This window comes from Salvelinus alpinus, chromosome 4 (assembly GCF_045679555.1).
Source record: "Salvelinus alpinus chromosome 4, SLU_Salpinus.1, whole genome shotgun sequence".
NCBI classification, from domain to species: Eukaryota; Metazoa; Chordata; class Actinopteri; order Salmoniformes; family Salmonidae; genus Salvelinus; species Salvelinus alpinus.
In genome coordinates, this window is record NC_092089.1 from 38311035 (window position 1) to 38329797 (window position 18763).

The 18763-nt window shown below is 46.3% G+C and overlaps 1 pseudogene; it reads right to left on the reverse strand.

The window, feature by feature from the left end:
• LOC139573487 (glutamate receptor ionotropic, kainate 2-like) overlaps window positions 1-18763 on the reverse strand; it is a 218739-nt pseudogene that overhangs the window by 106074 nt on the left and 93902 nt on the right.

The following is an 18763-nucleotide window of genomic DNA, read 5'->3' on the forward strand; positions in this document are numbered from 1 at the left end:
GCCATCTGGGCCAGCAGCCTTGCGAGGGTTAACCTGTTTAAATGTCTTACTCACGTCGGCCACGGAGAAGGAGAGGGAGAGCCCGCAGTCATTGGTAGCGGGCCGCGTCAGGGGCACTGTATTATCCTCAAAGTGGGCAAAGAAGTTGTTTAGTTTGTCTGGAAGCAAGACCGTGACGTGGCTGGTTTTCTTTTTGTATACCGTGATTGCCTGCAGACCCTGCCACATACGTCTCGTGTCTGAGCCATTGAATTGTGACTCCACTTTGTCCTTATACCAACATTCCGCTTGTTTGATTGCCATGCAGAGGGAATAACTACACTGTTTGTATTCAGCCATATTCCCATGGTTAAATGCGGTGGTTCAAACTTTCAGTTTTGCGCGAATGCCGCCATCTATCCACGGTTTCTAGTTAGGGTAGGTTTTAATAGTCACAGTGGGTACAACATCTCCAATTCACTTTCTTATAAACTCACTCACCGAATCAGCATATAAATCAATATTATTGTCTGAGGCTCCTCTGATAATGTCCCAGTCCGCATGATCAAAACAATCTTGATTCCGATTGGTCAGACCAGCGCTGAATAGTTCTTGTCACGGGTACATCCTGTTTGAGTTTCTGCTTATAGGAGGGGAGGAGCAAAATGGAGTCATGGTCAGATTTCCCGAAAGGAGGGCGGGGGAGGGCCTTATATGCATCGCGGAAGTTAGAGTAGCAGTGATCCAGTGTATTGCCCGTATGAGTGCTACAATCAATATGCTGACAGAATTTTGGTAGCCTTGTTCTCAAATTTGCTTTGTTAAAATCCCCAGCTCCAATAAATGCAGCCTCGGGATATATGGTTCCCAGTTTGCATAGAGTCCCGTGAAATTCCTTGAGGGCCGTCGTGGTATTGGCTTGAGGGGGATATACACGGCTGTGACAATAACCGGACAGAATTATCTTGGAAGGTAATAAGGTCGGCATTTGAGTGTGAGGAATTCTAGGTCAGGTGAACAAAAGGACTTGAGTTCCTGTATATTGTTACGATTACACCATGAGTCGTTAATCATGAAGCATACACCACCGCCCTTCTTCTTCCCAGAGAGATGTTATTTATGTAGGCGCGACGCATAAAGAATCCTGGTGGCTGTACCGACTCCGACAACATATCCCGAGAGATCCATGTTTCCGTGAAACAGAGGATGTTACAATCCCTGATGTCTCTCTGGAAAGCAACCCTTGCCCTAATTTCGTCTACCTTGTTATCTATAAACTGGACATTATACTCGGAAGCAGTGGGTGGTGTGCACGCCTCCGAAGTCTGACCAGAAGGCCACTCCGTCTACCTCTTCTGCGGTGACGTTGTTTTGGGTCGGACTCTGGAATCAGATCAAATGCCCTGGGTGGTGGTGCGAACAAATGATCCACTTCAGGAAATTCGTATTCCTGGTTGTAATGTTGGTAAGTTGACATCGCTCTGATGTCCAGGCTGGGAGTCAACAACTCTAAAGCCTTAAAACCTGTCTTTGGATAGCAGCTCTATGTTACTGTAGTCAACTACCTTAGAACCTCTGTCTGTCTATGGATAGCAGCTCTATGTCACTGTAGTCAACTACTTTAGAACCTCTGTCTGTCTATGGATAGCAGCTCTATGTCACTGTAGTCAACTACTTTAGAACCTCTGTCTGTCGATGGATAGCAGCTCTATGTCACTGTAGTCAACCACCTTAGAGCCTCTGTCTGTCTATGGATAGCTTACTTACTTACTCCTCGTTGCTCTCTGTGGAGCACAAGGCCACAACAGTTAAGTATATCAACACAATGTGACTGTGATAATCCAATGGAACATTAAAGTTCTTTGTCTGTCTGTTAACAGCAAAATGTAGCTTTGACACATCACAATAACCAACAGAAAAGACGCATGAAAAAAGAAACGGATGCAAAAGGGAAAAATGTGGACCTCGATAATCAGCCATCGAGAAATACAAAGTACAACCATCTAAATATAGCCCCTACTGCTGACACTGCTACTGTAAAAAAGGTTCACAGTGTAGTTCACTTCACAATAAATATTGGCCGTAAACCACAGTAGAGAAATGATGCATCTGAAGTCAGACACACATCTAATAGTAAATGCTCTGCTATCTATGATAAACCCATTCACCAGACACAGAACAGCCTCTTCCTGTCACTAAAATCTAAACAGAGGAGAGAGAGAGAGAGAAAAACAATTAGCCGAGAGGTCCCTGGGATCATAAGTAATAATTTGATTGAAATGAAGTGACAGGTTTAACAAGCAGGGATAATTTCACATTTTCTTTCTTCCTGGGGGAAATCTGCCCTTTAATTGGGTTTGCAGGGCCTCATTGTTTGGCAAACAGTCCTAAAGCATACCGAGGCCCAGGCTGCCACTGTGTCTCATTATCCTCCACACAGTCTCGGTGTCACATTCCCCCGTCTCCCACCATCTCTCCATCTGGCTATCCCTTTCTCTCTCTCTCCTTCTCCCTCCCACCATCTCTCTGTCTGCCTCTCTGTCTCTCTCTTGCTCTTTCTATCTCTCTTTCTCTTACACTTTCTCTCTCTTCTTTCTCTCTCCTTTTCCCTCCTCTCAAGAGCTCACGCGCCCAAGCACATTGATGGATGTGTGTGTTTCCCCTTCCTTGACTGTGATAGTATTACTAAGACTTGTGCACACATTAAAACTGCTACCTGGTACCTGTTGGTATTTGTTTCTGGGTCTATGGGTTTTATTAAACAGGAAAAACAAATCATTAAATTCTGGTCCACCATTACAGTCTGTTACCACACACCAGAATCAGACACAATGTGTGTGAAGCGAACATGAAAAGCTCTCACCCTCTCTCCTTCTCTCCCTCTTCTGCTCTCTCCCTCTATTCCTCTACCCCTCTCTCCCTCTCTCCCTCTCTCCCTCTTCCCCTCTTCCCCTCTCTCCCTCTCTCCCTCTTCCTCTCTCTCCTTCTCTCCCTCTTCCCCGCTCTCCTTCTCTCCCTCTTCCCCTCTCTCCCTCTATTCCTCTTCCCCTTTCTCCCTCTATTCCTCTTCCCCTTTCTCCCTCTCTCCCTCTATTCCTCTTCCCCTCTCTCCCTCTCTCCCTCTATTCCTCTTCCCCTCTCTCCCTCTCTCCCTCTTCCCCTCTCTCCTTCTCTTCCCCTCTCGCCCTCTCTCCCTCTATTCCTCTTCCCCTCTCTCCCTCTTCTACTCTTCCCATCTCTCCCTCTCTCCCTCTTCCCCTCTCTCCTTCTCTTCCCATCTCTCCCTCTCTCCCTCTTCCCCTCTCTCCCTCTTCCCCTCTCTCCTCCTCTCCCTCTTCCCCTCTCTCCCTCTATTCCTCTTCCCCTCTCTCCCTCGGTCCCTCTATTCCCCTTCCCCTCTCTCCCTCTTCCCCTCTCTCCCTCTACTCCTCCATTACTGGATGCTATTCTGTCAAACTAGAAAATGAAAAGTCCCTCCAATTTTCACTGCAAGATCATTTCCACAGAAAACATCTGTTGACAATGTCGCCTATTGAACCCATTCTCTCTATTACTGAGATGGTGATGGGTGGGCTGTTGATTGCTGTTAGTCTGTCGGGCAGGGTACTGTGCACACACACAGACACACACCCACACACAAACATAGACACACACTCCAGTGTACACGCACACTCCAGTGGACTGCAGCATGTCTGATATTCTCAGTGGCTCCATTGTGGGGAAATTGAAGCAGCAGTGTGTGGCTGCAGATGGCTGTTATTGTGAACCAGGGGGAAACTACTGCCACCATCATGGCTCCAGCCAGGACCCAGAATAATGGGGGAACTCAATGGAGTGTTAAATAGGAAATCATCTGTTTTCAGTCACACATTTAATGTCATTGCCTCTCACCCAGTTTTTATACCCTCTCTCTCTCTCTCTCTCTCTCTCTCTCTCTCTCTCTCTCTCTCTCTCTCACACACACACACACACACACACATCCTCATTGTTGTTGTTGAGGGCCCTAGGTTATCTAATCTAGCATGGGCAGTTTTTCCACTGCGTGTTCACAATAGGGCCATTTGGGCTTGTAATGTAGGTCTGTGCTCCCTCTCACTACCTTCTTCCAGACGACAAGTACCTCCCCCCAGCAGGGTTTCTCCATTAGGGACTTGATAGAGTCATCCTACCTGGTGCACACGCACGCGCACACAGACACAGGCACCCAGGCACACACACACACACACACAAACACACACACACACACACACACACACACACACACACACACACACACACACACACACACACACACACACACACACACACACACACACACACACACACACACACACACACACACACACACACACACACACACACACACACAAACAAATAGACCTCCTCTACCCAGATTATCTAGTTCATTTTCTCTTCTCCTTAATAGCCAAACTCATGAGGAGAGTCATCCGGCTTTATGACTTTAAAACAGGGAGCAGGGAAACTGATTGAAAAACAGCAGAGTTTTGTGATAGTTAGGGTAAAAGTAATTAGCCGGGGAGAGCAGAGGTCTGAACGGGTGTGTGAATTACCCCAGGACTGGCAGGATTATTTGTACTCTCAGGAGAGTTCTTTGAGCCCAATATGGTCTTAGTATGGCTTGTTTTGTCTTGAGGTGAACAGTGTGTGATGGACGAACATCATAGAAACACAAATGTGTCTCTCTTGACTGCACAGAGATCCAGGAATTACTCATAGATGAAGCTCATAAAAACCTCCAAGCAGAAGTTGTTGTATTATTAGCTGTGCCCACAAATAGATGTAAGATGTTGTTGGCTGTTGGTCAAAAACACATTACATCACACAGCTGCTAATTTTAGCTCCTCTCTTAAGGTCCTTTCTGAAAATAACAAAATCTATAATGTCATACTCCACTTCTCTCACTTCTTGCTCTCCTGTAATCCACACTGAACAGATCTCACATCTCACACCTAACTAGAGACTTGTCTCCCAGAGGTTGCAGCAATGTGTGCACACACACACACACACACACACACACACACACACACACACACACACACACACACACACACACACACACACACACACACACACACACACACACACACACACACACACACACACACACACACACACACACACACACACACACACACACACACACACTCACACAAATGCAAACACAGAGTCTAGCAGATCACCGTCGCCTGCCATCAGGTTGCTACCATGAGGAATCGCCGCAGGCTGAGCAAAACCTTTTCACTTCACTGCACTGTCACACTCCCACTGGAGGAGTACAGTCTAAAAGCAGCAGCGGCAACTGGAAGAAAAAGGAAGAAAAATGGTTTGTTCCTTTCTAAGATTTATTTAAGAGAGGTAAGCTTTGGTTTTTATACCTTCAGGTACTTTGACTGTAGCTGAGTGAGTTTGCTTTCATGTTCCGTGAAAATCCCATCTTGTAAAAAGAAGAAGAGTCTCAAGATCAAGCTGCTTCACATTCTTGCTGTCTGTCTATTTTATTGTCTCTCTTCATTTCTGCTAGAGCCCCCTTCCCTATTCTTTCCCCCACCCCAGTACAGACAGGACCCACAGGGCAGATTGGACACCTGGTCCTATTCATTTGGACACACTGTCGCAAAACATTTTGAAAAGGAAAACAAAAACAAGCGTTTCTGATTGGACCTGTTCTGGTGATCCTTCCCCGTTTCAGTCCGTTTTCTTCCGTTTGGTGCCTAATGAATAGGAATAGGATCCTGGATTGTGACTAAATAGTTAATCTGCCTAATTGATTTTCTCTCTTTAATAAGAGGACACTGACTGCAAGGAGGGAGCACTGGGGCAATTTCATTAACTCTGAACTCTGACCCTTTATGACCCCATCCCTTATTTGACCCTCAGGACAATATGACAGGACCATTATACATTATGTTTAAGAACCATACCAATGTGGAATTGAACTGGTCATCCAAGACTACATTACACTTCAAAATGTAACCAAATGTTGAATTGGACAGGTCATCTGTTTGCCCACAGTACATAAGGTAGTGTTATTTTCTAAGTGAACTTTAATTTACATAACAGAGGTCTAATAATAGTCCAATGTTAGCTTGGCGTGCGCGAGATGTGTTGTTAGGGGGACTTGGACGAGGATTTTGAATAGACAGTCTATTCTAAACCTCCAGCTCTTGTGAGTCAGTCATTGTGAGCCTAACAGTAAATTTGCGGCACGTCTTTACACATTCTTGATACTATTGCCAGAATAAATGTGAATTGGATAATATCCATCGCAAAGCTAGGACTGTGGTGTTGTCTTTTCTTATGGACTTTTGCATAAGATGTTTATCATAGTGGCTCATCACCCGATCCTGTATTCTAACGACTGTGACCTCGTATTGGATATAATTCATTCAAACAACTAAGAAAATGTCCTCCAGGCCCTGCCTATAATCCTGGAGGCAAGGGATTGAATAGAAGAAGAATGTCTCTGCTCTATAACACCTAAAGAAGCCCTGTGAGCAGCTGTCTGATGAGAGGCCTTTTCATTCAAGGTAAGAAAAGAGTCAAAGTGAGACCATGCCATCAGATTCCCTTTGGCTGTCTGATGTCTTTTTGTTTTGAAGAGGAGGAAGGTAGCCCAGAGGCCTTGTTTTTGAGCTCTCTTTGTACAGGCATGTGTGTTTATGTGCATGTGTGTGTGCACATGTCTGAGCAGCTGCAGGTTTATACCTGACTCACCCGTGGCTCACAGCAACATTACATCCCTGAACCGAGCACACCCCCGTTCTCATCCACGAGGCTGTAGTGGAGCAGGTTGAGAGCTTCAAGTTCCTTGGTGTCCACATCACCAACAAACTAGAATGGTCCAAACACACCAAGACAGTCGTGAAGAGGGCACGACAAAGCCTATTCCCCCTCAGGAAACTAAAAAGATTTGGCATGGGTCCTGAGATCCTCAAAAGGTTCTACAGCTGCAACATCGAGAGCATCCTGACTGGTTGCATCACTGCCTGGTACGGCAATTGCTCGGCCTCCGACCACAAGGCACTACAGAGGGTAGTGCGTACGGCCCAGTACATCACTGGGGCAAAGCTGCCTGCCATCCAGGACCTCTACACCAGGCGGTGTCAGAGGAAGGCCCTAAAAATTGTCAAAGACCCCAGCCACCCCAGTCATAGACTGTTCTCTCTACTACCGCATGGCAAGTGGTACCGGAGTGCCAAGTCTAGGACAAAAATATTTCTCAACAGTTTTTACCCCCAAGTCATGAGACTCCTGAACAGGTAATCAAATGGCTACACGGACTATTTGCATTGTGAGTCCCCCCCAACCCCCCCAACCCCTCTTTTTACGCTGCTGCTACTCTCTGTTTATCATATATGCATAGTCACTTTAACTACACATTCATGTACATACTACCGTAATTGGACCGACCAACCAGTGCTCCTACACATTGGCTAATCGGGCTATCTGCATTGTGTTCCGCCACCCACCACCCGCCAACCCCTCTTTTACACTACTGCTACTGTCTGTTCATCATATATGCATAGTCACTTTAACCATATCTACATGTACAGTACATACTACCTCAATCAGCCTGACTAACCGGTGTCTGTATGTAGCCTCGCTACTTTTATAGCCTCGCTACTGTGTATAGCCTGTCTTTTTACTGTTGTTTTATTTATTTACCTACCTATTGTTCACCTAACACCTTTTTTGCACTATTGGTTAGAGCCTGTAAGTAAGAATATCACTGTTGTATTCGGCGCACGTGACAAATAAACTTTGATTTGATTTGATCAAAACACTGCATCATGGGTAATTCCGAGAGAACGCTGTGGTTACTGATGAGAGTGAACACTTGAATGTGTATTATTGTGTGAGAACTAGATTAGTTTAATATCATAATCTGTGTTATCTATATAGCTCATTCTTACCATAAACCCTGTGTGAGTGTCAACTGTTCAGATTATGTGAGTGAGATTAGTCCTGACAGTGCAGTGCAGTAAAGGCGGTGCCACACACATAGTGTGGGTGTAGTGAGATGTTGAAATGTTGCAGTTTCTGAGGTCCAATGTGGTTACAGTATTACAGTGATAAAGAGATGGGGGTTTAGCCTCCCTTCTCCAACCCAGCTCTGAGTGGACTTGACATATAGCCGACCCCCTGTGATCTCTCCCCCCTCCTCCCCCTCTCTTCTCCCTGCACCCCCCCTCAACCCCTCTCACCCCCCTCCTCCCTCCTGCGTACCATTTGATCTCAGCTCTCAGGAACATAAATTAGTTTTTAAGTCTTTAAGAGGAGCTTTTCCAATTAAAAAGAGCCCCACTCTGTCAGGCATACAAATGCTGCCCAGGCCAGTCTTGAATAGGGTCTGCTGCAGACTACAGACATGAAGCCGCATAGCAGAGAGCTATACAGTGTGTGTGTGTGTGTGTGTGCGTGCGTGCGTGCGTGCGTGCGTGCGTGCGTGCGCAGAACCAGAGTGCGCAGAACCAGAGTGCTTAACTAGCAGAATCCAGCGTGGTGTGACTAAGACACAGCATCAGGAGAAATAATAGCCTTAAACACTCAACTGAATGTGGTGGTTTCCCCAACAACGATAGATAATGAGCAAGAAGAGGAATCTGCTCCAAGGGCTCTCTGAGCGGAGCTACAGTTTAGTATGTATGTTTATAATGAGCATCGGTTATACAGGATGTGGCTAAAATATATGTAAAATGATACGAGCAGCAATTTTTGTGTAATGTTTAAAATACCAAACACGGAAATTGAACATGTTTGAAATTTGAACAACGTCTAACATGATAGGCATACCACGTGTCTTGCTGTTTACAATGACCTTCAACAAAGGTTAGTATATATACTGTCTAGATGAATGTCAAAGCAAATGGAACAGGATTCAAGACTGTACGGAGCTTTGAGTGCAGCAATACATTGAGGTCATTCTGCAGAGGAGGAAAGGTGAATCCCTTTACCTGCCACAGTCTCTCTCTGTTATAAAGCTGTGCCCTGTTATGACGCTGGATGTCGCCTTGAACTATACTTGAAGAGTTTCTTTGCAAAACATTGTATATCCATTTTCTGAAATGTTGGTAAATTAGCTTTTATTGATTAAAGAACTTATGAAAGAGATTGGTGTGTTTTTTCACTATCTAATCATGCCATGGGGTTTTTCAATGACAGATATATATTTGTTTGAAACCTATCACTTGATGGGTTCATTTCAGAGAGAAAAATAAAGTGTTTTTGCAAAACGCTATATATCCGCTCAGAGAAATAACTAGTACTGCTCAGTAGGTTTTACACAGTCAAATGTAACAAATAACTACATTTTTATTAAGAACTGTACAAATGATACATTTGTAACATCAATATAAAAAAAAAATGAATCAATACTGTAACACGCGATCTGTATGTAAACTGTTAACATTTTACATTGAAGTCATTTAGCAGATGCTCTTATGCAGAGCGACTTGACCTTAAGATTGCTAGGTGAGACAACCACATATCACAGTCAAATATACAGGATACAAACATTCCATTCCAGCTAAACAATGGATATATAGTGTTTTGCAAAAAAACACATTTTAATACACATCTCAAATCTATGAATAAAAAATCTGAGAACATAAATATTTTACACACACATGATTAGAAGCACAAGCATTTCGCTACACTCGCATTAACATCTGCTAACCATGTGTATGTGACAAATCAAATTTGATTTGATTTTATACCCATAAACAATCATTTCTGATGAAAAAACACAAATGTGAAAAAATGGTGGATGTAACGTTTTGGAAATGATCTCTTCACTTACTCTATAGACATGGCAATGTCAATCGCTGCTTTTTCTCCAGCGTTTCTTTCATCCATCCTCTGACTTTCTTTCTCTCTCTCGCTATCTCTCTTCCTTTCTCTGCATACAGCCACGGTATCGTTATTCACTGTGTATTTATTCCTTGTGTTATTATAATGTTTGTTCTACTATTTCTATATATGTTTCTCTCTGCATTGTTGAGAAGGGCCATTAACTAAGCATTTCACTGTTAGTCAACACCTGTTGTTAATGAAGCATGTGACAAATAACATTTTATTTTATTTGTCTCTTTCTCTCTCTCTCTTTCTCCTTCACTCCCCCCCCTCTCTCCCTCTCCCTCTCTCTCTCTCCCACCTCTCTCTCTCTCTCTCTCCTCTCTTCCCTCTTTCTCTTTCTCTCTCTCTCTCTCTTTCTTCTTTTCCTTCTCTCTCTCTCGCTTTCCCTCTACCCGCCTCACTAAGAGCTCTCGTCAGTGTTGGATCTACAGTAACTCTGGCTCTCGAGATCTGCCAGTGTCGCTGTGTTTAATCAGGGTGCAGCACATGGCTGGGAGCAGTACACTGCGGGTAGCTGATCTAATGATGGCTCGTGATGCTGACTGGAGTTGAGCCGGTCTGAGACCAGCAGCTCATTACAGATGCAACGTCAGAAACACTTAAAAGACAGGGACATTTTGAAAAAGAGAAGGATGATGAGAAAATGACAGGGAGGATGAGGAAAGGAGAGGGAGGATGAGAAAATGAGTGGGATGATGAGGAAAGGAGCGGGATGATGAGGAAAGGAGGGGAAGGATGAGGAAAGGAGAGGGAAGATGAGGATGAGGAAAGGAGAGGAGAGGAAGGATGAGGAAAGGAGAGGGAAGATGAGGATGAGGAAAGGAGAGGGATGGATGATGAGGAAAGGAGAGGGAGGGAGGGAGGATGAGGAAAGGAGAGTTAGGATGAGGAAAGGAGAGGGAGGGTGAAGAAAGGAGATGGAGGATGAGGATGAGGAAAGGAAAGGAAAGGGAGGATAAGGAAATGAGAGGGAGGGTGAAGAAAGGAGTGGGATGATGAGGAAAGGAGAGGGAAGACGAGGATGAGGAAAGGAGAGGGAGGGAGGATGAGGAAAGGAGAGGAGGATGAGGAAAGGAGAGGGAGGATGAGGAAAGGAGAGGGAGGATGAGGAAAGGATAGGGAGGATGAGGAAAGGAGAGGGGGATGAGGAAATGAGTGGGATGATGAGGAAAGGAGGGGAAGGATGAGGAAAGGAGAGAGAAGACAAGGATGAGGAAAGAAGAGGGAGGGAGGATGAGGAAATGAGAGGAGGATGAGGAAAGGAGAGGGAGGATGAGGAAAGGATAGGGAGGATGAGGAAAGGAGAGGGGGATGAGGAAAAGAGGGGGAGGATGTGGAATGGAGAGGGAGGATGAGGAAAGGAGAGGGAGGGAGGATGAGGAAAGGAGAGGAGGATGAGGAAAGGAGAGGAGGATGAGGAAAGGAGAGGGAGGGAGGATGAGGAAAGGAGAGGAGGATGGGGAAAAGAGAGTGAGGATGAGGAAAAGAGGGGGAGGATGTGGAATGGAGAGGGAGGATGAGGAAAGGAGAGGGAGGGAGGATGAGGAAAGGAGAGGAGGATGGGGAAACGAGAGTGAGGATGAGGAAAGGAGAGGGAGGATGAGGAAAAGAGAGCGAGGGTGAGGAAAAGAGGGGGATGATGAGGAAAGGAGAGGGAGGGAGGATGAGGAAAGGAGAGGATGAGGAAAGGAGAGGGAGGATGAGGAAAGGAGAGGGAGGATGAGGAAAAGAGAGCGAGGGTGAGGAAAAGAGGGGGATGATGAGGAAAGGAGAGGGAGGGAGGATGAGGAAAGGAGAGGATGAGGAAAGGAGAGGGAGGATGAGGAAAGGAGAGGGAGGGAGGATGAGGAAAGGAGAGGAGGATGGGGAAAAGAGAGCGAGGATGAGGAAAGGAGAGGGAGGATGAGGAAAAGAGAGCGAGGGTGAGGAAAAGAGGGGGATGATGAGGAAAGGAGAGGGAGGGAGGGAGGATGAGGAAATGAGAGGATGAGCAAAGGAGAGGGAGGATGAGGAAAGAAGAGGGGGGATGAGGAAAGGAGGGGGAGGATGAGGCAAAGAGAGGGAGGGTGATGGAAGGAGAGGGAGGATGAGGAGTAAAAAGGTAGGGAGGATGAGGAAAGGAGAGGGAGGATGAGGAAAGGAGAGGGAGAGGGAGGATGAGGAAAGGTGAGGGAGGATGATGACAAAATGGGTTTTGTTGTCATACACATGGGAACATACACATGGGAACATACCATCAGTATGTAGGATACTGATGGTATGCAGACAGTCAAATAGATATTCACATTTGTCAATTCTGTCCTGAGTTCAAATGAGATTACATACACTGAGTGTACAAAACATTAGGAACATCTGCTCTTTCCATGACATAGACTGACCAAGTTCAATCAGTGTAGATGAAGGGGAGGAGGCAGGTTAAAGAAGGTTTTTTAAGCCTTGAGACAATTGAGACATGGATTGTGTATGTGTACCATTCAGAGGGTGAATGGGCAAGACAAAAGATTTAAGTGACTTTCAACGGGGTATGGTAGTAGATGCCAGATGCACCGGTTTGAGTGTGTCAAGAATTGCAACGCTGCTTGGTTTTTCACACTCAACAGTCTGCCGTGTTTATCAAGAATGGTCAACCACCCAAAGGACATCCAGCCAACTTAACAAAACTGTGGGAAGCATTGGAGTCAACATGGGCCAGCATCCCTGTGGAATGCTTTCGACACCTTATAGATTCCATGCCCCGACGAATTGAGGCTGCTCTGAGGGCAAAAGGGGGTGCAACTCAATATTAAGAAGGAGTTCCTAATGTTTTGTACACTCAGTGTATAGGGGGGGGGGGGGGATTATAAGAGTTAGATATAGAGTCAGATCCTTAACATGGAGATATTTCACATGGTTCAGACTGAGAGTAGAAGTTTGATAGTGGGAGAGAGTAACATGGCTCATAGCTCTCAGGGGAGCAGTGGGATGATGTGTGGAGCTGGCAGCAGTACCTGGAGGAGAGGAGACCTAGTCAGTTGTGTGTGTCTTCCACATTTAACCCAACCCCTCTGAATCAGAGAAGTGCGGGAGGCTGCCTTAATCCGCTGTTGGGGGTTAACTGCATTGCTCAAGGGCAGAACGGTTACTGGCCCAACGCTCTTAACCACTAGGCTACCTGCCGATCCTGAGAGAGAGGAGAGGGAATTGAGGAGAGGGAAACAGGAAAGGGGATAGAGGAGAAGAGAGGAGTGGGGTGGATGGAGGAGAGGGTGATGGTGAAAAGGAGAGGAGAGGAGAGGAGAGGAGAGGAGAGGAGAGGAGAGGAGAGGAGAGGAGAGGAGAGGAGAGGAGAGGAGAGGAGAGGAGAGGAGAGGAGAGGAGAGGAGAGGAGAGGAGAGGGGGATGTCAGAGTGGGGGATGGGGGATTGGGGGAGGACGACATGCCAGCCCTGTTTCCAAAATCTAGATTATCACTCCGTTTCCGTAGTAACCCATCTCCAGGGACACCTGTCTCTGCTGGTACCTAGCGGCGATACCATGGGGCACATAGTTATTAATGCAGCCCCGTGTCTGTGCACACTTCACGTGACAGCGGCTACGCTTCCACACAAACACACACACCGGCTACACACACACACACACACACACACACACACACACACACACACACACACACACACACACACACACACACACACACACACACACACACACACACACACACACACACACACACACACACACACACACACACACGCGCGCGCGCGCTATAAAACACACACCTGCACACACAAACCCACACACACCATCAGCATGCTACACACAGCCACCACAGCGCCAACAACAAATGACAGCAGCTCAGCCAGAACACAAAATGGACACACATACTACTTTATTTATAGCTCTACGTTTTAAGTGGGCTATAGTCTGCTTCCACTGATTGGACAAAAGAATAGGATTTCTAACCATTCACATTCAAGATGTTTCAATAAATGTTGTGGTATAATCTAGTAAAAGCTTGTCAAACGGCAATCCAATAGGAAGACCTAAAACCACACAGTGTGTGCTTTGCAGAGGTATTGAATGGGATAAAGGATGAGACTGGTCTAGTTTTGGGTCATCTCAGCGGCAGTAGAGCCTCTGGCCTTGGGATAAGAGGGGGGCACTGCTTGTCTCTGCCAGCTACCACACATGCCAACCAGCTGCCCGAATAATGCCCACGCATATTCCACTTCCAAATTCCTCTCCCCGCATGTGGACAGATGCAGCGCCAAATCCCAAATCCAAGACCCGCAGCCACGAAAAGAGTGAGCTGGTCTAAAATACAGAGAGAGGCAGACGGCCACAGCTTAGATAGAGGAGCTTCATCTGTGGGGTGCAGAAATGGGGTTCAAATGGGGTTCATTACAAAACCAAGACTGAAGAGGATGCCAATATCTGGTAAAGAAATATCGCTCACTACCATATAGTAGCTCTTACTTCTATTGGAGGGGTGTCATAGTACTGGATTAAAATGTGTCTTATCCCAGGGTCTGTCCAGGGTCTGTCCAGGGGTCTGTCCAGGGGTCTGTCTGGGGGTCTGTCCAGGGGTCTGTCCAGGGGTCTGTCTGGGGGTCTGTCCAGGGTCTGTCCAGGGTCTGTCCAGGGGTCTGTCCAGGGGTCTGTCTGGGGGTCTGTCCAGGGTCTGTCCAGGGTCTGTCCAGGGTCTGTCCAGGGGTCTGTCCAGGGGTCTGTCTGGGGGTCTGTCCAGGGTCTGTCCGGGGGTCTGTCCAGGGTCTGTCCGGGGGTCTGTCCAGGGACTGTCCAGGGTCTGTCCAGGGTCTGTCCAGGGATTGTCCAGGGTCTGTCCAGGGACTGTCCAGGGCCTGTCCAGGGTCTGTCCAGGGACTGTTCAGGGTTTGTCCAGGGTCTGTCCAGGGTCTGTCCAGGGCTGTGTCAGGAGTTCGCTGGCTTGCCAGGGCTGTTTAAGGGCTGACCCATTGTCTAACGTCAGATAGAGCGATGGTGACGCGTGTCACGTTAGAATGACGGCATCTGTCGGAAGACATTGGGGGCTGACCCTGCTGGCCAGGTCTGTCCAGGGCTGTTCAAGTGTGTTCAGGGCTTGTCCAGCAGCCTGCTAGCTGGCTACCCCAGCTAGGGTCAGCTACCCCTCTCCGGCAGGCAGCAGCCATGTTCTCCGCCCCTTGCTGCAACTCAGAGAGATCACCCCGGAGACGCCATGGTGACGGCGTGATGGACAGGTCGATCAGGAGAAGGCGCTGAGCCGAGGGGACGACTAAGAGAGCACAGAATAATTATTCTCTCAATCTCTCCACACTGTTCTCTCTCTTTCTCTCTCTCTCTCTCTCTCTCTCTCTCTCTCTCTCTCTCTCTCTCTCTCTCTCTCTCTCTCTCTCTCTCTCTCTCCCTCTCCTCCATTTTCTCAATCTTTCTCCTTCTCCATTCAACCGCTCTCTTCTCTCTGTCTCGATACTCTTTCTATGTCTGGTTTCATTCTTCACATCTGGAAGAGTTTCTGCCAGTCGTTCAGTCTTCTATATGATGTATGTGTATGCTGTTTGAGTGATGGTTGAGTAATGTGATTCCATATGTGTTTGACTGCTGTTATTGAGAAGTATTTCCCATAGCCGGACATGTAATGATAGCCTAGCTGCAAATCACAAAATGGCATCCCACCCAGTAGCACAGACGTGTCCATTTGAATTTGCCCTGGATCTATGTCAATCATTCTTCGTGGGGGAAGTATTGGTATGATTACTGATGGTGTGGTCGCTAGGTGTCCATTACAGCAACACCATTTTTTCCTCAAACTCCTGACTTAAACAAAACAGCGGCCAACTACATTCAAATCGTGGGGTTAGGTATCTGCCCTGACCCAAAGAGAGAGCTGGTTAAAAATTAATACCTCCCCTTTCCAACTGAAGACAGAGAGATAAATTGTAGGATGTATGGTCATGCCTGGGTGTTTTGGGAATCTCCTCGAGATTAGCCTAGCCGCCTCAGAGTGAAACAGACAGAAGCTAAAGCAATTAGCAAGCAGGAGAAATTATGCTAATGAACCTGTAGGGCTTGTTAGGTCATTTTCATTATGCGTGTTAAGCCGTGACAGGGCAGGACTTCCTTCTCCAAAGGAAGATTAATTGTAGCATAAAGGAATGAGGTGCAGAATTAAGCTTTATTATTCAGCATTGCAGCACACAAACAAATCCAGAGAAAAAGAGAAGAAGGAGAAGAAAACATCCTGGGGTGAAAAGGAAAATTTGTCAGTTTGATCATTATTCTCTTTGACACTGGGGTTTGTTTCTGAGGTTTTACAGGCGACAGGAATCTTTCGTGAGTCACAGCCAAATAAGGCAGGCACTGAGATCAATTTAAGCCAAAATAACAAGGCTGTAGCCAAGCTAGGTGGGAGAGGACCACCTCTCTCTAATCTCTCGGAGCGCTCTGTTCTGCAGATCAAACAGTAGGAGAGGAACAGGGATTAAATCACACAGAAAAGTCAAATCCAATGTGTTAAAAGTTGTTTTAAAAACCTGGTGCCTGGACCAGGATTTGTCTACCTCTTCACCCCTTTTTGGTGGATAGGATTTGAACTGTTCTCCATCTACTCTCCATTATTTCCAACATCATTGTAGAAAAAATGTATCCATCCAACACACAAACACACAAATACACACAAAGAAACACACAACATTTCCATAGGGTTTCAAACAATACTCTTTGAAAGCAGTGGGCCGGGAAAAAGAGGTGTATAAAAGTAGCTGAGTCTTTGTATTGCTCTGGGTGTAATCTGTCATGATCGCCAGTCCATAAGTTACATCAGCGGTTCAGTACTTAAGCACACAAGACTGTAAATACAGCTCACAAATGAAGCCGTTAATCAAACGTTTACGGAACCTTTCGCCATGTCAATATGCATTAGCTGCTGACTGATTGCCATTTGTCTAATGAATCAATCCCCGCCTTCCAACTATGCCATTAATTCCCTGATGAGCGGGGTCACAGCACTGTCCTCCCCTGGAATAAATCTTCTGATGCCTCTGATCCAAAAATAACAGTCTTATGAAGTAATACTCATCCAGCCTTATAGACTACATAAGGAACAGAGGGGAACACAAACAGCTGATAGAGGGCTTTGCAGTTGTCCTTGCCACTACAAATAGTGGAGTGGAGACATATTGATCTGAGAGCTAATTTATGTACATGCGTGTGGAGGGCAAAGCACCAAGTCAGTTGATTCCTTAGGTTTCAATTGACTATGTGTCAGAGAAATACATCAACTGCCCCCAGTCTATTGGAGGCCTCCAGAGAGAAGCACCAACAACTGACCCACTAATCCAACAGAAGACTCTTACAAAGAGGCAAACCGGTCTAAGATACAGTACAACCCTTGGAACTAACTCTTCAGCAAGGTTCCTTGAACCTTAAAGGAAGCTCTCTATCCTCAGTGGCAATCCACAGCTATCAACACCCAGCCAGCATCCGCTTCTGTCCAACTGGAATATGACCAGTCAGTCCAGCCATATGTCACTTTTAGCACCTTAACAGTTGTTCTGGAATGAATCTGGAACTCTAATTCCAGTCATCTCTCTCCCTTTCTCTCCATCTCTCTCACTCTCACTCTCTCGCCCTCCCTGTCCTCCCTCTCTCCTTGTCTCTGGTGAGTTCATATTTTGGCAGTGCTCCCAGATAACAGAGAGTAGCGGTGTAGCAGGACTGCTGTAGAACAGTCATTACTGGCTGTGTGCTGTTATCAGAGAGGGGTTGGATCCATGCAACAGGAGCCACGTTATCACACAGGGCTCAGAGCCCAGGAACCCAGGAGGTTGTGTGTTTCAGTCCTCTGGGACAGGCTGGATGCTCACAGGAAGGCGATGCTCACAGCATGGCTGTTTCACTAACGGCTAATACATTGGCAACAATCACACACAGAGAAAGCATAATCTACGTCCAAACAACATTCCTGCCTTACTCCATCAAAGGTCTAATGTGATATTTAAAATATCTAGGAAAAAATCTACCGGTGGAATGGATCTCTCTGCCACACAGCAGTAACACTTCCAGCATAAGTCCCTATTCCATAATGATCATATTCAGAACTTTGCAGAAGAGCAGAGCAACAAAGAGATATAGACATATAGCCCAATCATAGGAGCTGCTGCGTCCGAAATGGACTAAAAGCTATAGGGAATAGAGGTTAGCAAATCGGGTGCTATTTCCGATTGGCCTCATACAGTAGCTGTAGTGATGACTCACCGTCATGAAGCCGTCCAGTAGGCCAGAGTCAGGTTTGGGCGGGGCCTGCAGGCGTTCCATGGACCACTTCTCTATGATGGAGGCCACTTGGCTGTTCTCCGTATTCAGGATCCTAAAGCCAGTCATGTTCACCCCACTGTAACGGTAGGCCTCCACGTCCAGGGCAAACAGGTCCTGACAGGGAAGAGTTAAGAGTCAGGCAAGTAGGAAAAGAACATACAAAGGCCTATATATAATACGCTAAAGAGGGGTTATAACTGTGATATAAACAAAGCTAAACAAAGCCATTTTTTCCAGTAGGAGCAAAAAGGATTAAGTATAGACTAACAATTAAATAGGAATGCTGATTGTGAATATGCAAGGACATGGTAGCAATGTGAGTTAATGTGTGGTGTCTGAGTGCTGTCCTCTGCTGGAGCTAACACTGGAGTATAAAGTCAAATCTGGCAGAAAATGGCTGCCATATGTGTTCATCGATGTGGATGGGTTGTTCACTCTGGAGGGAGAGTTAAGCTCTCAGCACTGCGTCCCCTCTCTGCCAAACTCAACATTGGAACATGTTAGAACGTCCTCCTATCTGTTCCCTCTCCTCAGTCCCTTCCAACTCCCCATCTTCACTCATTTTCACTTTTCTCATTTCATACATCCTGCAAATGGCTTCGCAACACTTAAT